Consider the following 24726-nt stretch of genomic DNA (forward strand, 5'->3'; position numbering starts at 1 on the left):
TTGTTTTTGGAATTTTCAGCCTTTTTGTGCTGATTTTTCCTCATCTTCATGGACTTGTCTACCTTTGGTCTTTGATGTTGGTGACCTTTGGATGGCGTTTTTGTGTGGATGTCCTTTTTGTTGATGTTGATGCTATTCCTTTCTGTTTGTTAGTTTTCCTTCTAACAGTCAGGCCCCTCTGTTGCAGGTCTGCTGGAGTTTGCTGGAATTCCACTCCAGACCCTATTTGCCTGGGTATCACCAGTGGAGGCTATAGAACAGCAAAGATTGCTGCCTCTTCCTTCCTCTGGAAGCTTCATTTCAGAGGGGCAACCACCAGATGCCAGCTGGAGCTCTTCTGTATAAGGTGTCTGTCAACCCCTGCTGGGAGGTGTCTCCTGGTCAGGAGACACAGGCGTCAGGGAGCCACTTGAGGCAGTCTGTCCCTTAGCAGAGCTCGAGCGCTGTGCTCAGAGATCTATTGCTCTCTTCAGAGCCAGCAGGCAGGAACATTTAAGTCAGCTAAAGCTGCACCCACAGCTGCCCCTTCCCCTGGGTGCTCTGTCCCAGGGAGATGAGAGTTTTATCTATAAGCCCTTGACTGGGGCTGCTGCCTTTCTTTCAGAGATACCCCGCCCAGAGAGGAGGAATCTAGAGAGGCAGTCTGGCTACAGTGCTTTTGCAGCACTGCAGTGGTCTCTGCCCAGTTCACATTTGCCAGTGGCTTTGTTTGCACTGTGAGGGGCAAACAGCCTACTCAAGCCTCGGTAATGGAGGATGCCCCTCCCCCCACCAAACTTGAGCATCCCAGGTTGACTTCGGACTGCTGTGCTGGCGGCAAGAATTTCAAACCAGTGGATCTTAGCTTGCTCGGCTCTGTGTGGGTGGGATCCGTTGAGCTAGACCACTTGGCTTCCTGGCTTCAGCCCCCTTTCCAGGAGAGTGAACAGTTCTGTCTTGTTGGCATTCCAGGTGCCACTGGGGTATGAAAAAAACAAAACCAAAAAACCAAAAAACCTCCTGCAGCTGGCTCCGTGTCTGCCCAAATAGCCACCCAGTTTTGTGCTTGAAATCCAGGGCCCTAGTGGTGTAGGCACCCGAGGGGATCTCCTGGTCTGTGAGTTGTGAAGACCATGAAAAAAGCATAGTATCTGGGCTGGATAGCACTGTCCTTCGTGGCACAGTCCCTCATGGCTTCCCTTGGCTAGGGAAGGGATTTCCCCAACCCCTTGTGCTTCCTGGGTGAGGTGATGCCCCACCCTGCTTTGGTTCACCCTCTGTGGGGTGCACCAACTGTCTAACCAGTCCCAATGAGATGAGCTGGGTGCCTCTATTGGAAATGCAGAAATCACCTGCCTTCTGCACTGATCTCACTGGGAGCTGCAGACCAAAGCTGTTCCTATTCAGCTATCTTGCCAGCCCCATAAAGGCACTTCTTACATAGTGGCAACAAGAGAGAATCAGATTCTTTTTTTATGTTTATCTCTTTGTTAAATTTCACACTCGGGGATGGGTGAGGTGACTCACATCTGTAATCCTAGCACTTTGGGAGGCCAAGGTGGGAGGATCGCTTGAGCTCAGGAGTTCAAGACCAGCCTGGATGACATGGTGAAACCCTGTCTCTACAAAAACAACAACAAAAACTTAGCCAGGCATGGGATGGCACGTGCTTGTGGTCCCAGCTATGTGGGAGACTGGGATGGGAGGATCACCTGTGCTGGGAGAGATTGAACCTGCAGTGTGAGGTATGATTGTGCCACACTGCACTCCAGCTGGGGTGACAGAGTGAGACCCTGTCTTAAAAATAAATAAATACATTAATTAAATAAACAATAAAATAAAAAATACATTTCTCATTCAGGTCATGAATTGCTTTTCTAATTTTTGTATTGTTTGTGTTCTCTTATATTTCACTGAGCTTCTTTAATATCATTATTCTGCATTTTTTTCCAGGAATTTCGTAGATTTTTTTTCTTGTTGGAATCTTTTGATGGAGAATAATTGTGTTCTTTTGGAAGTGTCACATTTCCTTGCTTTTTCATGTTTCTTGTGTCCTTACATTGATATCCGCACATCTCATATAACAGTTGCTGCTTCGTCTTTTATGGATTGGCTTTCATAGGGAAAGACTTTTTCCTGTAGATGTATCTATAGTGTTGGTTGGGTAGGGTGATTTGGTTTTGATTCTGAGTGGGCACAGTGGTGTAGTCGTTGTATTATTTCTATGGGTGTAATCAGCATCAGTAGTGTCTGTGAGTTCACAGTGGCTTAGGCTGCAGTTGTTAGTGAAGGGTGTGGTGAGGCTTTGCTGGAGATGAGCACACCAGGTGGCCTAGTACTCAGCCACCAGTGGTAGAGGCAGTTGGCTAGGTATGTTGGCCCTTGGGTATTTGGGCAGCATACATGGGCACTGTAGTAGTAGTAGGTCTAGGTGGACTAATCCTTGAGCCTCCAGGCAGCTTGCTCAGGGCTGGTTTTGGAGGCAGTGGGTCGGAGAGATTGGTGGGCCCTTGGGCCTTTTGTCAGTATGTATGGCTTTGATGATGCCAGTAGTGGTGGTGGGCCAACCCTCAGTCCCCCAAACAGCATGTGTGGGTACCAGTTGTGGTGGCAGTGAGCTGGGCAGGCAAGTTCTCTGCCCCCTAAGTTGTGTGGAGGGGGAGGCATGTTGATGGTAGTGGGTAGAGTGAGTTAATTCTCAGGTACCCAGATGACATGTCTGGGTGTTGGTAGGCAGGGTGGGTCTGTCTTTAGGCCCCCAGAAGGTAGGCAGAGGTGCTGGTGGTGGTGGGCAGAGCAGGCCCGTTGTCAGGGCCCGTGTTGCTATGTGTGGCTGCCAGTGCTGGCAGGTAGGGCAGATCAATTCTCAGGCTCCTGGATAGTGCACTTGGATGGAGGCAGCAGTGGCAGTGGGTGGGACAGACCTGACCTCAGACCCCCAGATGGTATGTGCAGGTGCCAGCAGTGGGGGCTGGGCTCAGGCCCCTGTGTGGCACTGGGGTAAGCTGGTCCCTAGGTCTCCTGAAAGCACATGCAGGTGTGTGGTGACTCTGCTGCTAGGGAAGGGGCTGGGTTGCTGTTGGTGGCAGTGGCCCAAGGCAGGCCGCTCTCAGACTCTGAGGAGTGTGTGCTTCAGCTCCCTTTGTCCCAGAACAGCCTCCCTGGTGCACTGCACTGTCCATTCCCTGAGATGTAAGACACTGCTTGGGCTAGAGTGCTGGGTGCCCAGCCACACTGCTGAGTCCAGCCAGCATTGTTCTGCTGCAGCCCTCTTGGTGGATGTGGCGGAATGGCAGCAGGGCTCCAGGGATGTGGAGATACAGAGGGTGTTGGGCCCCAGGGAAGAATGTAGTCTGGTGGGAGCTGAGCTCTCAAATGGCACCATGCTATAGTTGCTTGGGTCTCAGGGGGTGTGTGGGACCCATCCAAACAAACTCCCTCTCTGGAACAATGCTGTTGCATGGACTTCAGGCATTTCCCTATACTAGTCTCAGGGTCTGCGAGGGCTGAGCGGCTCTCCCCAGGCTGACATTGCAGCAGTTTGCAGTGGAAAAGTGAACTGGGGGATCTCTCACTTACCTTTTCCCTGCACTGGAAAGTTTCTCCTGGCTACGAGCCTATCCCAACCAGGCTGACTGCTTCAATTCTCTCTCCTTCCGTGCCTCAGACGTTCTCTGACACTGTCCTGCTGAATTCCAGTGTTCTCTCTAAGACACTGTATTCAATGTGTGATCTTCTACTCACTGTTTTGGTCCTTTCTGGAGGAGATAAGTGCCAGGTACCTCTAGCCACCAGCCAGTAATTTATTCTATTAGGAATTCTGGGATATTTGTTCTCTGTTATTTTTATTTCTTTCAGAATTCTTTGCTTTTTCTTAATCAGAGAGTTCCAGTGCAATTTCCAGGAATGAAGCAATAGACAAAGGAAGTCTTCCTATCTGAGTCCAGGCATTTGTTAGTCAAGCTCTTGCTAGATTTCTTCTTTTCTCTGCAGGGAGGACCAGGAGATGGTACCAGGTCTCATTCCCCACTGCTCTTCCCACAGGACCAGTGCTTACTCTCACTGCTCTGCTCTTGGAGAGGTGGCCAACAACACACACAAGCAGCATGTAGGTATGTGGAAGGTTATCTAGGGACACCACCCGTTCCCAGGTAGCTGTCCCCATCTTACACACACTCCTTCAGGGCACTGAGCCCCACCTTTTCATACCAACAACCTAGCAGCTTGCCTGGGGTGCAGCCTCATGTTGCCACTGAAGAGTGATGCTGTGGCTAACACCGCTATGGAAGGATGAGGGGAAGAGACACTGGGGGGTCATACTCATTCTGCTGTTCCTTTTTGTTTTTGAGCCAAATTCCATTGTATTAACAATCTTCAATTTGTTATCTATTCATTTACTATAAACATTTGGGTTGCTTTCCATTTTTTTGTACTCTAGATAAAACTGTGTGAACGTTCACATACAAGTCTTCGTAAAGACATGTTTTCATTTCCCTTGGATAAATGCCTTAGAGTAGAATTGTTGGATTGAATGGTAGGTTTATGTTTGATTTAATAAGAAACTGCCAAATTTTCCATGATCATGCATTTTACACTCCCACCAGCAATGTATGAGTGTTCCGGTTGCTTCATGTCTTTTCCACTACTTGGTATTATGGGTTTTTTTAAGTTTTAGCCACTCTAGCGTATCTGGTTGTGATTTTAATTTACATTTGCCTGATGGCTAATGATGTTGAACATCTTTTACGTGTGTATTGACTAATCTTGTATTTTCTTTTTTTGGAGATGTCTTTGCTTTTTTTTTCCCTCATGACATTTGCAGCCAATGGAGATGTCCTTTCATATCTTTTGACCATTTTTAATTGGGTTGTCTTCTTACTGAGTCAAAAGAGTTTGTTATATATTCTGGATACCATTACTTTGTCAGATGTGTTTGTATTTTCTTCTTGTTTGTTACTTACATGCCTTATAATTCACCTGTTGTATTGTGCACAATTGAATATTTTGTAGTAAATGTATAGTTGTACAACCTTCACCAAAATTCAGTTTTAGAAAATTTCCATCACCTTGCCAGGACCCCTTGTACCCTGGCAACCACTAATATGCTTTTATAGATTTGATTTTTCTAGGCAGTTACTATAAATAGAATCATACATTGTATAGTCTTTTATGTCTGACTCTTTTCACTTAATGTAATGTTTTTGAGGTTCATCTATATTGTACCATGTGTCAGTAATCTATGCCTTTTTATTGTTGAACAGAACTCCATTTTATGAATATGCCACATTTTGCTTATCTACTCATCAGTTGATGAACATGTGGATTGCTTTCAGTTTTTGGCTATTATGAGTAATACTGCTTTGAATTTACATAAAAGTATGTGGACATATGTTTTATTTATCTGGGGTAGACACCTAAGAGTGGAAAGCGGCATTGAATGGTAAATTTATATTTAACTTTTTAATAAACTATTAATTAGTTTTAAAAGTGTGTGTCACATTTTACCTGCCTACTAGAAATTTATGAGGGTTTCAGTTTTCCACATCTGCACTAATAACTTATTATCTTTATTATAGCCATCCTAGTTAATATGTAGTGGCATTTCATTGTGGTTTTAATTTGACATTCTCAAATGGCTAGTGATGTTGAACATATTTTTATGTGTATGTTTATTAACCATTTGGATATCTTCTCTGATAAACTGTCTATTCAAAATGTTTGCCCACTTATTAAATTGTTTACTTATTGTTATAAGAATTATATGTTCTGGATACAAGGGCTTTATCAGATACATGATTTGCAAATATTTTCTTTTAGTTTGTGGCTTGTCTTTTCTTTTTCTTAATGATATCCTTTGAAGCACAAAATTTTTGATTTTGGTGAATTCCAATTTATAATTTTTAAAAGTGATCATGCTTTTGATATTATCTCAGAGCTCGTTGCTTAACCCAAGGTCATGCAGGTTTTTATCTAGAAGTTTCATAGTTTTAGGTTTTACATTTCTATCTGCTGTGATCCATTTTGAGTTAATTTTTATGTATACTGTGAAGTGAGGGTCTAAGTTTTCTTTGTTTTGTTACATATAGATAATCCGGTTGTGTCAGTACCATTGACTGAAAAGACTGTATTTTCCCATTGAATTGTTTTGGCAAATTTATTGATAATCAATTGATCATAAATTTAATGCTTATTTCTAGCATTTGAATTATGTTCCGTTGTTCTTATCCTTATAGCAATACTACTCTGTAGCTTTATATTAAGTTTTGAGTTCAGGTAGTATAAATCATCCAGCTTTGTTCTTTTCTTTCAAAATTATTCTACCTATTCTAGGTCCTTTGTATTTTCATATGAATTTTAGGATTCTTTGATCCTAATCAGTGCTGCTCACTAGGCCCATTGCACCATATCTAGGTCATAGTAGGAACTATCTACATCTGAATAAAAGCTTTTCCATGGAACTGGGGTTTTTATTCTCCAGATTTTCAAATATCTTATCTAGCAACTTTTGAAAGCTTCCTCTATTTGCTTGAGGGCTGTCCATTTCTTAGATGTTGCTCTGTGGGTTCCTTGATTACTGTGCTGAGGTGACCAGGGAGAGTTCAGAAACTAGGCCCTGTTTCCTGAGCTGTCTCCGAAGCCAGGAACAGGGTACATCCCCTCCTGCTCCCAGTTAGTGGCTCAGGGAGCTCTTCCCACTTAGTGACTCAGGATCTCTGCGGAGACCAGGTGGTCTAGAAGCACCTGCCCCTCATCCTGGGGCACCACCATCCACCATTTTCCATTCTGGGTCATCTCTTTTGAATCTGCAGGACAGTGTTGGTTATGAGGACCCAGTGGCAGAGGTTGGGCTGGACCAGCACGTGGCAGAGCTGTAGCTTAACTAGGGACATGTCCAGAAGTGACTGTCATTGCAGATTATAGGAAGGGACAGTCTTAAAGCTGATCAGGACTTGTTCCATGTCTTCCTTGTAGTCAACGCATTTCCTCTTCAATCCTTGAGCAAACATTGTGTTGTGTGTCATGAGGGTTGCCTGCCCAGCCCAGTCCACTGTCATTGTCCCACTCACCACCACCGCATAGCGTGTGACATCTGGTCAGCACAGGGTGGGGAAGATCTATTCAGATGTTGTATTTCTTGTTAAGCCTGTTTTGGAAATTGATGGGTTTTTTCCCCTAGGAATTTGTCTGTTTTATCCACGTTATCTAATATGTTGATGTAAAGTTGTTCATAGTAGTCCCTTAAAATCCTTTCAATTTTTGTAGTGTCAGTAGTGATATCCTCTCTTTCATTCCTACTTTTGGTAACTTATCTTCTTTTTTTGTTTTGTTTCGTTAGTGTACTTTAAAGATTTGTCAATTTCGTTAATCTGTTTAAAATACATACTTTTGTCTTGTTTTCTTTATTGTTGTCATTTTCCATTTCCTTTGTACTATAATTTCTAATTTCCTCCCTATTTCTTTTTTTCTACTTGCTTTGGGTTTACTTTTTTGAGATGGAAGCGTAAGTTACTGGGTTGAAACGTTTATTTTTTGTAATATAGATTTTAAAAGCTATAAATTGCCCTCCCTGCACTACTTTAGCTGTACCACATAAATTTTGATATGCTGTGTTCTTCTTAATTCAATTAAAACTGTCTTAATTTCCCATTTGATCTGTTGTTTGATCATGGATTGTTTAGAACTATGTTGTCTAATTTCCAAATGTGGAGATTTCTCAAATTTGTTTCCGCTATTGATTTCTAATTTAATTCCGTTGTGGCTGGAAAACACACTTTGTATGAGTTCAGTTATTTTAATTTATTAGGATTTATTTTATGGATTAGCATATGATATATCTTGAACAATTTTTCATATGTGCTTGAGAAGAACATGTATTCTGATAGTAGTAGGTTACAGTAGTCTGTAAATGTCAGTTAGGGTGGTTGGTTAATGTGTTTGTTGAAGTCTTATATCCTTACTGCTTTTCTGTTTAGATTTTCTGTCAGTTATTGAGAATAGGATATTGAAATCTTTAAATATTGTTGAATTTATATTTCTTCTTTTAATTCTTTCAGGTTTTGCTTTATGTATTTTAGAGTGTTATTGTTAGGTGTGTGTAGATTTATAATTGCTATATGGTCCTGAGTGTATACTGTACTATTGGGTTTATAACAGAAAATACATGTACAAGTCAATATCACTTAAGAAAATCCTTCATGAAGCAGTAAATATATCTAAATATATACATATTTTAAAAGAGAAAGAGGAAGGAAGGAAATGGAATTATATTGAAACAAAGTTATTGTATTTTACTGAATTAAATAAGTGTAAATCCAGAATATGTAATGAGTTACAATGGACATTCTAATTGTCATACTAACTACTAAGAAAATAAGCCAATAAAATATGCTTAAAATCAATAGAGGAATTAAAATGGTACATTAAAAATAGATGTTTAATAAAAAAGGCAGGAAGAAAGGAACAGAGAAAAAATATAAGACACAGAAGACTAATTGTAAAATGGCATGCAGACATCAATTGTACCGATGATACTTTAATGTAAATGGAGTAAAAACCTCAATAAAAAGGCAAACATTTTCAGACTGTATAAAAAGCAAGATCCAACTATCCGTCTGTAAGATAAAATTTAGATTCAGACATAAATAGGTTGAAAATAAGAAAATTAAATAACAGATAATCATGCAAGCAGTAATCATAAGAGCTAGAATAGCTACCTTGATATCAGGCAAAATAGATTTTAAGCTAAGAAATATTACTAGAGATAGAAGAATATTTTATAACTATAAGAGATATACTGAAAGGTTATGATTTAATATCAATAACTTTTACTGTTTCATGAAGTATTTTTGTAAGTGAAATTGGATTTTTTTGTTGCAGTTTTCATGATGGACAATACAATGATTGCTAGTAAAGATTGATGTTATGTCTCAATTTGTATGAAGGGATCATGGACCACAGTTTTAGAACTGCTGACTTAAGCCATTTACATTTCATATAACTTCATTATAGTTGTGTTTAAATCTGTCATCTTGCTATTTGTTTACTCTTTGTCTCATGTCTGCTGCTATCACAAAATACCTCAGACTGGAGAATATATAAAGAACAGAAATGTATTTATAGTTCAGAAGGCTATAGATCCAAGATCAAGGCTCCGGCAGATTCAGTGTTTGATGACCTTCTTGTTGCATTCTTAATGGCAGAAGGGGCAAACACTGTGCCCCCACATGGCAAAAGGGACAAAAGTGCTAAAAGGGACCACATTTACTCCCTCAATCCTCTAATAAGGCACTAATCCATTCATGAGGGCAGGTCCCTCATGACCTAATGATCTCCTAAAGGTCACACCTCTTAATACCATTATGTTAGGGATTATATATCAACATGAATTTTGGAAGGGACAGAAATATTCAAATTATAGCATTCTATCTGTTCTTTGTTCCCTTTTCCTGCCTTTTTTGGAGTAACTCCATTTTCCTTTATCCCATTTTATTCCCACTATGGGTTTACTAGCTATACCTCTTTTAATTTTTAATGGTTTCTCTTAGAATTACAATATGCCATATCACAGACTACCTTTAGATACTACTATGCTACTTCAAGTAGAATGTAAAAATACACAACATTTTGCTTCTACTTCCCCCTTTGTCCTGTTGCATATTGTTGTCATATATTTTTCCGAGATATGTGTTCTAAACTTCCTGATACATTATTATTACTTTTCTTTTGCCAGTCAGTTATCTTTTTAAAAAATTTAAAAGTAAGAAAAATATCTTTCAAATTTCCCCATATGTTTATCATTTCTGGTGCTCTTCGTTCCTTTTGTAGATCCTAGTTTTCATGTAGCATCTTTATCCTTCTGTCTGAGAATTTCCTTTTACATTTCTTGTGATTCAGGCTTGCTGATGATAAATTTGCTCAGCATCTGTTTGTCTGAAAAATTTTTCTTTCACCCTCATTTCTGAAGCATATTTTTGTTGAATATAGAATTTGAGGTTGGTGGAGTTTGTCCCCTCCCCACATTCAGCCCCTTCCATTCTATTATTTTCTGGTATTTATATTTTCTGGTGAGAAGTCTGTGAAATTTTTTTTCTTTTATTCAATATGTCATTTTTCTCCATTTTAAAAATAGTCCCATTATCTCTGGTCTTTAGTAGTTTAAATATGATGTGTCTTGGTGTGGTTTTCATTGTGATTATCTACTTGAGTTTAAATTTGTAAGTCTATTATTTTCATCAGATTTGGAAAACTTTGATCATTATAACTTCAAATATTTTGTCCAATTCCTTACTTCTAGACACATGTAATATCACTTAATATTGTCCCTTAGGTTACTAAGACTCAGTTCATATTTTTCAGGGCTTTTTTTGTGCCTGTCCTTTTGTTTGAATAGTTTCTGTTTCTATGTTTCATGTTCACTATCTTTTCCTCTGCGGTGTCTAATCTGCTGCTAACCCTGCTGCAAACCATGAAATTTTCATTTTAGATATTGTACTTTTCATCTCCAGAAGTCATATTTAGTTTTTCTTTATATCATTCATTTCTCTTTTAATTATATACATGTTTTTCTTTAAATACTTAAACATGGTTATAACAGCTGTGTTTTAAGCTCCTTGTCTGTTAATTCCATCATCTGTCATTTTTGCATCTGTTTTTATTGACTAACTTTCTTCTTCATCATGGTCACATATCCTTGCTTCTCCCCATATTTAGTAAGGTTTGGTTGGATGCTGGATTGTTTTAATTTAGCATTTTGGAGTGACTGCTTTTGTGCTTTCCTTTAAAAGTATTGGACTTTGTTTTGATAGTTGAATTACTTGCAAGTCAGCTTGATCATTCCGAGACTTGTTTTTAACTTTTGTTGAAAAGGCTATGCTACTTCAAGTATAATAAAATTTAGTTTTAGTTTTATCCTAGAACTAAGGCATGTGTTCAATTTGAATGTCTCCAACCCTGTGTGAGCTCTGAAAATTGTTCAGCTCCCAATTTCCCAGTAATTTTTTTTGTTCAGCCTTACAGTCTCATCCTACTCAAGTGTGGCTCTGTATCCAACAACAGTCTCAGAGATCTCACGAAGATTGTTGAAAGTTTTGCTCTGCAGGATACCTTCCTTCGTGGTTATGTGCCCTGAAAACTCCAGCCTCCATCTCTTCAGTTCAGTGAAACTACTACTCTGCTTGGATTCACCTCTTATACAATGGTCTACAAAGTGACTGCAAACAGAAATCCAAGGGAATTTCAGGAGTCACCTCATTTATTTTCCTTTTTTCAGTGATCATAGTAGTACTATACCACCTGCCAGCCAACGTGTGAGAATGGTTGTTTTGTACATTTTGTCCAATTATTTCATTGTTACAGGAGCCTCCATTACTTTTCAAACAGTGGTGCAGTTGCAGTTGCCTCTCCTTTTCTTCACTATGTGTATCTCTGGCAGTTTGAGCTAAGAGAGAGCATGGAGAAGTACAGTGACTAGAGAGCATTTCTGTTGAGGCTCATTCATTGACCCCTACCCCAGTGCTTTATGAATGTGTGCTGCAGATGTCATATAGCATCACAGCTGCTTCTCTGATTTATGAGCCAGAATTTTTTTTTGTATTTTCATTGTATTACCTGCTTGGTTGCAAGATGATGATGAGGAGGACTACTGTAGGATAAATTCATTTGATAGACCAGTTTCTCATGGGTCACGAGGGATACTACCCCATTTTCCTCATTGATATCGGCTTGATCATCTGAGTCAGTGGGCTCATTGTGGAAACATACGGAATCCTTTATGCTTTTTCTCAGGCCTCTTCTGTTGCATGAAATAAAACCAGAGTCGATTGTGAATTGAAGCCTCTGTAGATACTTTTTAAAAGATCTTGTTCCGTCAGCCTTATAACTAATTATCATCATCATTACCACCACCATCATCATCTATACTTTATTGAGGAATCTCAATCCATTGGAGCCAAAATATAAAGCTTTTTTTGTGAATAATTGTGCCCTGTTAACTTCCATTTGTGCTACCAGATGATGGCTCCCTTAATGACATTTTGCTCAGATCTGTAATGTTTTTCAGTCACTTTTGTTTATCAAAACATTTATTCTGACAGTTAAGCCTTACTCGTGTTTAATTCTAATTTGTTTTTTGTTTTGTTTTACTTTGTTTTGTTTCTTGAGGCAGAGTTTCGCTCTTGTCACCCAGGCTGGAGTGCAGTGACACAATCTTAGCTCACTGCAACCTCCGCCTCCCAGGTTCAAGTGATTCTCCTGCCTCAGCCTCCCCAAGTAGCTGGGATTACAGGCACCTGCCACTGCGCCCAGCTAATTTTTGTATTAATAGAGATGGAGTTTCACCATGTTGGCCAGGCTGGTCTCGAACTCCTGACCTCAGGTGATCCACCCACCTTGGCCTCCCAAAGTACTGAGATTACAGATGTGAGCCACCATGCCCAGCCTAATTTTAATCTTTTGTACAATTCAAAGGTCTGTTTCACCCCTACACCTAAGTCAGGCTAGAGTTGAGACTCCAGAGCTGCTTTCTCATGCAGAGATTCAAGTAGGAAAAAGGAAGAGGCCAAAGGACAACAGCCAGGTTCTTCCCTGTTGGTTGTTCCTGCTTCTCTTGCTGGCACCAGCTGACTGCTGACATCTTCTGTGTGGTTAGTTTTCTCTTACTGGCTCTTTAACAGTCTCTCTGGAGAACCCTGGGAGAGACAAAAGATACTCCCCTCTGCAGATCCCTTAATTTGAAGGATCAGGCTTCCGCTTGACCTCTTTCGTCTCCTTTGACTCCAGTGAAAGACAGTCTACCCAGCAACATCTTGTAGCTGGGATGCTTTTGCATGGTAGGTGGGGCTCTTTATTGAGGTATAGGTGAAATGAAAAATGTTCAGCCACCCCTAGGTGGTATCCACCCAACTCGTGGGAATTTTATTCTTTCTATGAAAACAGTGGAAATGTAAGCAGCTTCTTAGCCAGGTCTCTCAACTCCACCATCTCGTCGTCACTCATTTCTCCAAGACCAAACAATACAACAAATACTCAACAGGCCTGGTGCCTTACCAGCTTTCAGGGGAAAGATGATCATTAATATCTCGGTTAATGAAAAGTGCGGGTTTGGGGAACATACAGAACTTAGCTAGAATTTCTTTTAGTGTCTTTCTCCCTTAGCTTTGGGGAGAAGAAGTATCAGGTATCCTCCCCCATGGGAAAAGGGTGGTTACAGCCACCTCTTATGAATATTCACTCACAGGCAACACATCTTTGCCAGTTCTTCCTTTATTTTAATAGGATGGCTAGGTTTGGAGTTGGGGAAGACGGAGACCAGCACCTTGCCGTAAACCTAGAACATTTTGTGCCTTCAGTTTATGCATTTGCTGCAATTCCAGGACAATGGGGAAAATTCTGTTTTATAATAACAACAATAACAACCATGAAACTATACTACTAGTAGCTGACATTTACTGACTACTTATTAAATGCCATGCATGGTACTGAGATCCTTACAGGCATTACCTCCTCAAATCCTCAGGACTATGAAATATCATCCCTTATTATCTCTATTTTACAGGTAAGAAAATTAAGGTCACTCAGCTATTCTGTAGGAGAGTCAGAATTCAAACCTGGAGTCTGTATTTTTAGGTACTAGTGGTGTTTTTCCCTCCAGATTATGCATTTTGGACATTGATACTACTGAGTTTCCATCTTTAGGTGCATCTTCACAGGTATCAATTGGAGGAACTGGAGAAGATGCACTAGCACTGTGAGACAGAAGTCATTCTCAGCCAGAAGTCTCATTTTCTCCTTGGAGTCTCTAACTTCAGGATTCTGTGATTTGGCCATAAATAATTAAATATGGTTTAGTAGAGGTTAATAAAATGCTCATTGAATTACTGCCAACTTTATTCTAGGTCCTCGTTTCTTTCATTGTTCTCTTAGGTACTAACTGCCTCTCTGGGAATTAATTTCCCAAGGTGGATTTGAATTAATTCCCCCAGGCCACAGAATTGTAATCTGGAAGAGTTCATTCAGCAAATGGCACCCAGCTTTTCTCACTCTGGTTTGCCAAAGACACTGTGAGGCTTTGTTTGAACACAGGCAACAGTACTGGACGACAGATGTTTACAAATACCATTTGTTTAATTGCTTAGGCACTTTATAATATATTTTTCTCTTAAGCTGTGGAAAACACATCCTTTATCAGCTTTAAATCAAAGTGTAACTTTGGAGTGCCATTCTGGCTGCCTTTTTTCCTTGTGCATTGGTCCAGACAGATGGAGTGAACAAAAAGAAGAGAAAGGGGAAGCTGTTGGCAGTTACCCTCAACTTTGCCTCTTTGTAGCAGCAAGCAGCAGTATAGAAATGAGTACCCTTTCCAATTTTGCTCCTGACCCCCTAAGGAGAAAAAAGCACCCAAACCAGCAGAAAAGCACTCACAGCCATCTAGCTGAAAAGACAGTCAAGGTGGGGGATTGCTTGGTGGTAGCCCTCTGTAGAAGTACGTCTTACAGTATCTGTAGTCAGCTTCTGAATTCTGTGAATTTCGCAGGGACCTGGCATGGCCTTTTTGACTGGTACAAGCACTAGTAGAAGATTTATGTGGGCATGATAAGAGTGCCCAAGGTGGCCTTTCTCTCTGTGCACTGTGACTTCAGTCCCTTAAAAGTGCTGCAGAGTGCCTGACTATTGCACCTTGAGAGGATGCGGGCATGTGGTAAGTTGGTCGAGATTTCAGATGCCTTCATGTTTCTAGGGGAAACCCGCAACAGGAAATGGGACTCTCAGAACCACCTTCGGAGATATATTGTGGCCACAGACTCTTCTTACTCAAGCCTCAGCATGCCAAGCTTTAGGGCCATTCTCCTCCACCCTTACATCATTTCCACTGAAACTTCTCAAAGTACCCACAGCCGGACCTCACCGGGAGAATTTCATTCAGTAGGGCTTGATGGCAAATGGGAATTTGCATCCGTATATCAATCCACAGACAATTGAGATATTCAGCTATGGTTAGTGTAATCACTACGTTAGTGCTTTCTAAAATATATCACTAAATATATCCTTTGTATGTAACAGTTACTGTGAGGCTTTGTTTGAACACAGGCAACTTAGTTCTCTAGAACTAAGATTCCAACCCTGGCTCTGCCACTTATTAGCTGTGTGACCCTGGACAATATACTTAAACTCTCTGTGCCTTATTTTCATAATCTCTTATATGAGGATGGTAGTATCTACCTCATGGGGCAGTTTGGGGATCAGATGAATTATCACATGTGAAACACTTAGGATACAGCAATCTCTGTGAATACATTGTTATGATTTGCCTATAGAGGAAAGAACATTTGCTTTGAGGTTTGTTTTGTTGGATTCACATAGAAAAACAGAAAATTCCCTTGCTCTACATCTGGCCATTTCATAGCAAGAGCCTTTGGAGCTACCCTGGAATGTCAGTATATTGTTTCCTTTTAATTCTTGCTTTGATTTATGTCTCTGCTTCAAGACACAAGCTTTCTTATACAACCCAGATTTTGTAAAACGTTTTTATTTTCAAATCAATACAATTTATTTAAAAATAAAAAAATCTTCAGGGACTACTTTGGCTTCTCCAGGAGTCAGTCTGATAGTAGACAAGTCACCAATCCTCCTGTGACAAATACACTTATTCTAGGCAAGTACTCTTAGCATTTTTTAAGTTTAATTAGCTTCAACAAAAATTTGTTAAATATATACTAGACGTGAGGCACTTTTGGGGAAAGGAGGAAATAAGGGAAATAAATCTAACCTTTATGGAGCAGCTGTTTTATGCCAAATACTATAATAAGAATTTCATAATCACCCTGTTTAATATCTGTAATGGATGTGGTTAGCTGTATTTTACAGATAAAAACCCTGAGACTCAGAGTTTGTTGCTCTGGCACTTATAAAACCCCAGGCTCTCCTCTTTCCACTGTGTCATACCATCTCAGAAGATTCAAAGATAAAGATGGAACAGAGTCTGACCTAATGATGGTGTTTTATATATTACATAGTCTATTGTGGTTTATAGCAGCATGCACGTCTACATTCTGCATTCTGATTTGAATGTAGATCCCATAATTGCTGCCCTATCCTGTATTCCAGCCGATGTTTACACAGTTGATCATAACCTGTGTTTGTAGGGACCTTGATGCTATCGGAGTGCTTTTGTCCTACTTCACATGTTTATCATAACAATCTTATGCAGGAATTAATGACAGTCCTAGTGATGGCAATATTTAGTAACAATTTACCATGTGCCAGGCACTATGCTAAGAGTTTTCCACATTGTCTCATTTAACCCTTAGTGTAGCTGGTAGATCCTTTTCACATCTCCATTTTATAGACAAGGCCACTACAAGCATTGTTGCAGTGCAAAAGTTAAAACTCACATCCAAGTCTATCTGCCTCCAGATCCCCAAATCTTAATCACTGTTATACTAAAATATTATATGCATCTAATTAATGAAGAAACCAAGGCTCAAAGGGGTTATGGGCTAGCCCTAAGTATGACAGTTAGACTGGGAATCAAGCTCTCATCTTCTGATGATACACTTCTGATCAATAAAGCACACAAATGCAATACTAAAAGGCAGAATAGGAAAACAAAATAGGTAGGTGTGTGGCCCAGTGGGGTCAGGAAAGGCTTATGAAGAAAGTGAACTGGACCTAATAGGATGAATAAGATTTCCAGAAATAGATATAACCAGGAAGGATATTTCAGATGAATGGAAGAGGATTAGCAAAGTGAGAAGACATGGATAATATAGAAACAAAAAAATGCTAGTGTTACTTTACTTCAATATGAGGTGTACCTAGGGTGCTGGGACATGAGTCTAGAAAGCTATGTCTGCAAGTCTGAAGTATTAGCTCCTACATTGTTGGAGAATGGGGAGCCATTGAATGTTTTTGAGCAAGGAATGTGTCACGGTCAAGGCCACACTTTCAACAATTTTAAAAATTGATACATAATCATTGTTCATTTTCACAGGGTACAAGTGATGTTTTAATACATGCATGCAATATGTAATTATTAAATCGGGATAATTAGCATATTCACCACCTCAAACGTATATCATATTTTTGTGATGGGAACATTTCAACTCTTCTAGCTATTTTGAAATATACAGTAAATTATTATTATCTATAGTCAGCCTCCTGTGCTATCTAACACTAGAACTGGTTTTTTCCATCTAACTGTATGTTTATATCCTTTAACCTCTCTTCATCCCTCTTTGCTCATTCTTCTCAGCCTCTAGTATCCATCACTCTACTCTCTACCTCCATGAGATCAACGTTTTTAGCTCCCAAATATTGTATGAGAACATACAATATTTGTCTTCCTGTGCCTGGCTTATTTTACTTAAAATAATGATCTCCAGATCCATTCATCTTGCTGTAATGACAGGATTTCAATTTTTTTATGACTGACTTATTCCATTGTGTGTATATACGTACCATATTTTGTTTATCCATTCATTCATTCATGGACACTTAGGTTGATTCTATGTAATGGATGTTGTGAATAATGCTCTAGTGAACATGAAAGTGCAGGTATTTCTTTGATATACTTATTTTCCTTGAAAAACTGCATAGGAGTGGCATTGCTGGATCAGTTTTGTGAGACACCTCTGTACAGTTTTTCATAACGGCTATACTAATTTACATTTCCACTAACAGTGTATAAAAGTTCCCTTTTCTCCACATCCTCATCAGTCTTCGTTAGTTTTTGTCTCTTTGATGGCAGCCATTCTGAAGTGAGATGATGTCTCACTGCAGTTTTGATTTTTATTTCCTTAATGATTAGGATGTTGAGCATTTTTTCATATACCTGTTGGCCATTTGTATGTTTTCTTTTGAGAAATATTTATTCAAATCCTTTGACCACTTCTTAATGTGATTATTTGGTTATTTGCTGTTTACTTGTTTGAGTTCTTTGTATATTCTGGGTACTAGTTCCTTGTCAGATGAATAGTTTATAAATATTTTCTCCCATTCGACAACTTCACTCTTCAATCTGTGATTGTTTCCTTTGCTGTGCAGAAGCATTTTAGTTCAACCTAGTCCCGTTTGTATATTTTTGTTTTTGTTCTCTGTGGTTTTAAGGATTGGCTATAAAATCTTTGCCTAGGCCAGTGTCCTGAAGCATTTCCCAAATGTGTTCTTCTGGTAGTTTTATAGTTTTAGGTCTTACATTTAAGTCTTTAATTAATTTAGTTCAATTTAATGAGTTTTGTATATGGTGAGAGCTGAGGATCTAGTTTTATTCTTCTGCATATAAGTATGCAGTTCCCAGAACCATTTATTGAAGAAGCTGTAATTTCCCCAATGTATGTTCTTGGTGCCTTGGTCAAAAATCAGTTGAGTGTAAATGCATGGATTTATTTCTGCATTCTCTATTCTCTTTCATTGGCCTGTGTTCATTTTTATACTAAAACCATGCTGTTTTGGTTACTATACCTTTGTAGTATATTTTGAAGTCGGATAGTTGATGCCTCCAGCTTTGTTCTTTTTGCTCAGGATTGCTTTGGTTATTTGGGGTCTTTGTGGTTCTATGCCAATTTTAGGAGTGTTTTTCTATTTCTCTGAAGAATGTCGTTGTTATTTTGTTAGGGATTGCATTGAATCTGTACATTGCTTTGGGTAATGTGGTCATTTTAACAATATTAATTCTTCCAATCCATGAGCATGAGATGTCTTTCCATTGTTTTTGTCCTCTTCAATTTCTTGTATCGGTGCTTTGTACTTTCCATTGTAGAAGTTTTTCACCTCCCTGATTGAATTCATTCCTAGGTATTTTGGGGGTGGGGAGTAACTATTGTAGATGGGATAGCTTCATGTCATTTTCAGCCAGTTTGTGTTTGGTTTATATAAATGCTACTGATTTTTATGTGCTGATTTTGTATTCTGTAACTTTCCTGAATTCATTTATAAGTTCTAGGAGTTTTTTGGTAAAGTCTTTATGTTTTTCTCTATATAAGATCATGTTGTCTGCAAAGAGGGGCAGTTTACTTCTTTTCCAGTTTGGATGCCTTTTACTTCTTTCTCTTGCCTGATTGCCCTGGCTAGGACTTCCAGTACTGTATTGAATAAGACTGGGGAGGCTGGGTGCGGTGTCTCACGCTTGTAATTCCAGTACTTTGGGAGGCTAAGGAGGGTGGATCGTGAGGTCAGGAGTTTGAAACCAGCCTGGCCAACAGAGTGAAACCCTGTCTCTACTAAAAACACAAAAATTAGTTGGGCATAGTGGCAAGCACCTGTAATCCCAGCTACTTGGGAGGCTGAGACAGGAGAATCACTTGAACCCAGGAGCTGGAGGTTGCAGTGAGCTGAGATCACACCACTGCACTTCAGCCTGGGTGACAGAGCTAGACTCTGTCTCAAAAAAAAAAAAAAAAAAAGTGGTGAAAGTAAACATACTTGTCTTTTTCTAGTTCTTAGAGGAAAGGCTGTCAGTTTCTGCCCATTCAGTATGATGTTAGCTGTTGGTTTGCCATCTATGTCCTTTATTACGTTGAGGTATGTTCCTTCTATGCCTAATTTTTGAAAATTTTTATTATGAGGTTATGTTAAATTTTATCAAATATTTTATGTATCTATTGATATGATCATGTGGTTTTGGACATTCACTCTGTTGATGTGCTATATCATATTCATTGATGTATGCACTTTGGGAGGCCGAGGCAGGAGGATTACCTGAGATCAGGAGTTCAAGACAAACCTGGGCAGCATGGTGATACACCGTCTCTACTAAAAATACAAAAATTAGCTGGGCATGGTGGTGCATGCCTGTAATCCCAGCTACTCAGGAGGCTGAGGCAGGAGAATCATCTGAGCCCGGGAGGCAGAGGTTGCAGTGAGCCAAGATCTTGCTACTGCGCTCAAGCCTGGGCAACAGAGCAAGACTCTTTCTCAAACAAACAGTTGGTATGAGTTTGATTTTTAGCATTTTTTTGAGGCTCGTTTTGTGCCCAAGCATGACCTAGAGAATGTTCCATGTGTTTGTGAGAAGAGTGTGTTTCCTACCACTATTGGATGAAATGTTCTGTAAAAATCTGTTAGGTCCATTTGGTCTAAAGCACAGTTTAAATCCAGTGTTTCTTTGTTGATTTTCTATCTAGATTATCAGTCCAATGCTGACAATGACATGTTGAATTTCCCAACTATTATTATATTAGCATCTATTGCTACCTTTGGGTTTAATAACACTTGCTTTATATATCTGGGTGCTCTGGCTTGCGTACATATATATTTAAAATTGTTTTATTAAATTGACACCATTATCATTATATAATAAACTTCTTTTTCACTTTTTATGGGTTTTGACTTAAAGCCTGTTTTATCTGATATAAGTATAGCTACTTTTGCTGGCTCGTGGATTCCATTTGCATGGAATATCTTTATCAGTCCTTTCACTCACAGTCTATATGTATCTTTACAAGTGAAGTGAGTGTTCGTATAGGCAGCATATAATTGGGATGTTTTTAATCCATTTATCCAGTCGGTATCTTCCAAGTAGGGAATTTAATCTGTTTTCATTCAAGGCTATTATTCATAGGTGAGAACATATTCCTGTCATTTTATTAATTGTTTTCTGGGTGTTTTGTATATCCTTTGTTCCTTTCTTCCTCTCATATGTTTATCATTGTAGTTTGGTGGTTTTCTGTAGTGGTGAAGTTTGACTTCCTTCTATTTCTCATTTGTGTGTGTGCCCTACCAGTGAGTTTTATATGTTCATATGTTTTTGTGATGGTAGAGATCATCTTTCACTTCCAGATATAGGACTCCCTTAAGCATTTCTTGTAGGGCAATTCTAGTCATGATGAATTCCTCAGTTTGCTTGTCTGAGAAACTTTATGGCTGACGGTTTTTTCCTTTCAACACTGTGAAAACATCATCCCATTTTCTTCTGGCCTGGAAAGTTTCTGCTGAGAAATCTACTGTTAGGATGATGAGGACTCCCTTATATGTGACTTGATGCTTATCTGTTCCTGTTTTTAGAATCTTCTCTTTGTCTGATTTTTGACAATTTGACTATAATGTGCTTTGGAGAAGGCCTTTTTGGATTGAACTTATTTAGGGATTCTTTAGCTTTCTGTATCTGAATATATCTCTCGAAAGATTGGAGTAATTTTTAGCTATTATTTTAATAAATATGTTTTCTTTGCCTTTGGCCACCTCTTCTCCTTCTAGAACTCTCAGGATTCAAGTATTTCTTTGCCTCGTAGGGTCTCATATGTCAATGTTGGCTTTCCTCATTTTTTTTTTTTCTGTCTGACTATGTTCTTCAAAAGACCTGTCTTCAAGTTCAGATATTCTTTCTTCTGCTTGATCTAGTCTATTGCTGAAGCACTCAATTATATTTTTTATTTTATTAATTCAATTGTTCAGTTCCAGGATTTCTGTGTGGTTCTTCTCTATGATATCTACCTCTTTGTGTAATTTCTCATTCAGATCATGAATTGTTTTTCTGATTTTTTGGTATTGTTTACTTGTGTTCTCTGGTGTCTCACCAATCTTCCTTAATATCATTATTTTGAATTATTTTATGGGCATTTCACAAATTTCCTTTTCTTTCAGATCTGTTAATGGAGAATTAGTGAGTTCTTTTGGAGGTTTTATGTTTCCTTGCTTTTTACATGGTTTTATTTTTGCGTGTGTGTCATTACATGAAATCTATGCATCTGGTGTGGCAGTAGCTGCTTTCCATTTTATGGACTGTCTTTTGTAGGGAAGGATTTTTTCACATATATATGTGAAAAAAGTCAACACTATGTATATGTATATATAGTGTTGGTTTGGTTGGGTGCTTTGGCTTTGACTCTGAGTGGGCACTGCAGTCTCTGTATGATTTCTCTGGCTGTAATCAGCATCAGTGGTCCTATGAGTTCCTCAGTGGTCTCAACTGCAATTATTTATGGATGCTGTGGTGAGGCTGTGCTAGGGACAAAGGTGCCAGGTGGGCTAATCCTTGGGTACCCTTTTTGGTGATGGTGGGCAGAGTAGGCTTGTCTTCAAGCCCCCAGATTGTATGCATGAGCACCAGTGGGGCGGGGGAGCGGGGGGTGGATCAATCTCTAGGAAACTGGATAGTGCACTTGGGCGCTGGTCATAGTGGGTGGAGTGAACCTATTCTCAGGCCCCTGGATGGTGCACCTGGGTGCTGGCACTGGTGGATGGAGCAGGTCCATTTCCAGGTCCCCAGACAACACGCGTATGTGCTGGTGGCAGTACATATGTGTTGGGAGGGTGTCTTCAGACCCCCCTGATGGTTTGTGCAGGCATCAGCTGTAGTGGGCAGGGAAGATCACTCCCCAGGCCCCTGGGCAGTGCCCTCAGGCATAGGTGTCAGTGGTAGTGGGCAGGGCAAGCTTGCTCTCTGAACCCAGATGACGCATGCAGCCGCTGGCAGCGGTAGCCATGGGTGGGGCAAGCATGTCCTCAGCCCCCAAATGTTGCCCACAGGTGGGCAGGGCACAGGTTGATCCCCAGGCTCCTGGATGACATGCACACACACTGGCAGTAGTGGGCAGCACAGGCCTCTACTCAGGATCCTACAGTGGTGTGTGCCGGTGCAGGTGCAGCAAGTGGGGCAGGCCAATCCTCAAACCCAGGAATGATGTGAGCAGGCACCGGCATGAAGCCACAATTTAAGGAAGGTTCTTCTGGTAGGCAACACTGAGACTAAGAGGAGCTCATTGTAATGATCCTTGGGATAGAAGGAAAATATAAACCAGTATAGAAAATGTAGAACGGGAAAATTCAGATAATACTGCAATATAGAATTAGCAATACCTCACAACTGTCTAGGTGTTTGGAACCAGAAAGAACAAGATATCAAATATCATTTATGTTTGAGCCTAGATCCCTAAAAAAATTATGTTGTCACAAATGAAAATAGGAAATTTAGGATTGTGGGTTAATTTAGGTGAGGAGATAATGATCTCATTTTGGAATAAGGCACTTTGAGGTGAAGCCACTTATTAAAATTGAAGTACGTCAACACAAGTGAAAAACAATGCAACCAAATATACAGTTAGTGGAGGAATTGAGAGGAAGGTGACAGTGGCTTAGGCTATCAAGGAAGCAGGCATGTAAAGAAAAAAGACAAGGCACAACTTTTGAGCATTTCTATATTTAGAGTGCAGGCAGGTGATAAGGGGCTCTTAAAGGAGGTAAGGAAGTAAAAAAAGGAATGACTAACATTAAGAAATGTGACAGATAGTCAAGGAAGATGAAATCAGAACAAAAAATTTAAGAGCAAGTTTGATTTCGGAGTGATTGTGAGCAGGAAGGGGTTGACATTAGGGAAATCAAGAAAGCAAAGGATTAAGAAGCCAGTGAGCTGGACCAGTCAGAATGAATGGGCAGTGAACTCTCACAGCAAATCTGTCAGTAAAACTCTCATCAAGAGACAAGATCAATTCAATCCCATTTTGCAGTGTCAAATGGCATGCTGCATGCAAGTCAAAGGGGATATATGCTGTGTTAATATGCAAATCTGTATTTTCAGAAGATTTGGAGAAAATAAAAAGTTTTTAAAATCAACATGAGGGAGATTTCTAAAGCCATTCTTCTAAAGAAGATGAGTGAAAAATACAATGTCAGGCCGGGTGTGGTGGCTCACGCCTCTAATTCCAGCACTTTGGGAGGCCTAGGCGGGTGGATCATGAGGTCAGGAGATCGAGACTATCCTGGCTAACATGGTGAAACCCCATCTCTACTAAAAATACAAAAAAAAAATTAGCCAGGTGTGGTGGTGGGCGCCTGTAGTCCCAGCTACTCGGGAGGCTGAGGCAGGAGAATTGTGTGAACCCGGGAGGCGGAGCTTGCAGTGAGGTGAGATCCAGCCACTGCTCTCCAGCCTGGGTGACAGAGCAAGTCTTCCTCTCAAACAGAAGGAGAATGAGAAGGAGAAGGAGAAGGAGAAGACAAATACAATGTCACAATGTCACAGGATGGAAATGAACTTGCAACTTAAGATCACAATTTTGGCTTTGATACATTTCACTAGTAATTAGAGGACAGAAAACTATAACTTCTGAGAGAAAAAAATTCTTACGTTATTTCCAATTCAGACACCAAGTTTCTGGAAATAGCTAGTAATGCACCTGACTACACAGGACTCTTGTAGATAAACAAGACGGCTTCCTCATAGTGACACAGTGTTCAGAGTTCTCTTATTAAATGTTTCATTTCAAAGTATACATCTCTTCCAATAGATTACAATGAAAGGACAACACTCTTTTGCTTTTCCTTATTATTATGACTTTTCTTGCAAGCTGAGATCTCTGTAACGTGTTACAGTGTTGGCCAGATTAAAATGAGTCTTTTCAAAACAGTCAATATTGGAGTATTTGAAGAGGATACACAAACTTTCAGTTCTTCGTAGGTGTGATAGGTTTATCATGTACCTCTGGATAAAACCAGATTATGCAAAGAATAGACTCTGATTCCAGATCATTCATACTTATCTCTGTGTTCAAAATACACACATACACATGCGCACACACACGTGCGCGCATACACACACACAGAGAGAGAGAGAGACAGAGAGACAGAGAGACAGAGAAGCTAAAATAGTACAGTTAGAGAACCAGTGCTTAGTTTTAACTCTTTTGGAAGTAGCAAGACCTTCCCTTCCTGGGGAATATGGAAGTCTCATTGTTTTATGATTTTGACATGTGGCTGCCTTCAGATGAGTTTGTCTCTTTCTGTACATAGTCAAGAATCAGGAAATGAAGAAAATGC

Source organism: Theropithecus gelada, chromosome 15 (genome assembly GCF_003255815.1).
Source record: "Theropithecus gelada isolate Dixy chromosome 15, Tgel_1.0, whole genome shotgun sequence".
In the NCBI taxonomy this organism is placed as follows: domain Eukaryota; kingdom Metazoa; phylum Chordata; class Mammalia; order Primates; family Cercopithecidae; genus Theropithecus; species Theropithecus gelada.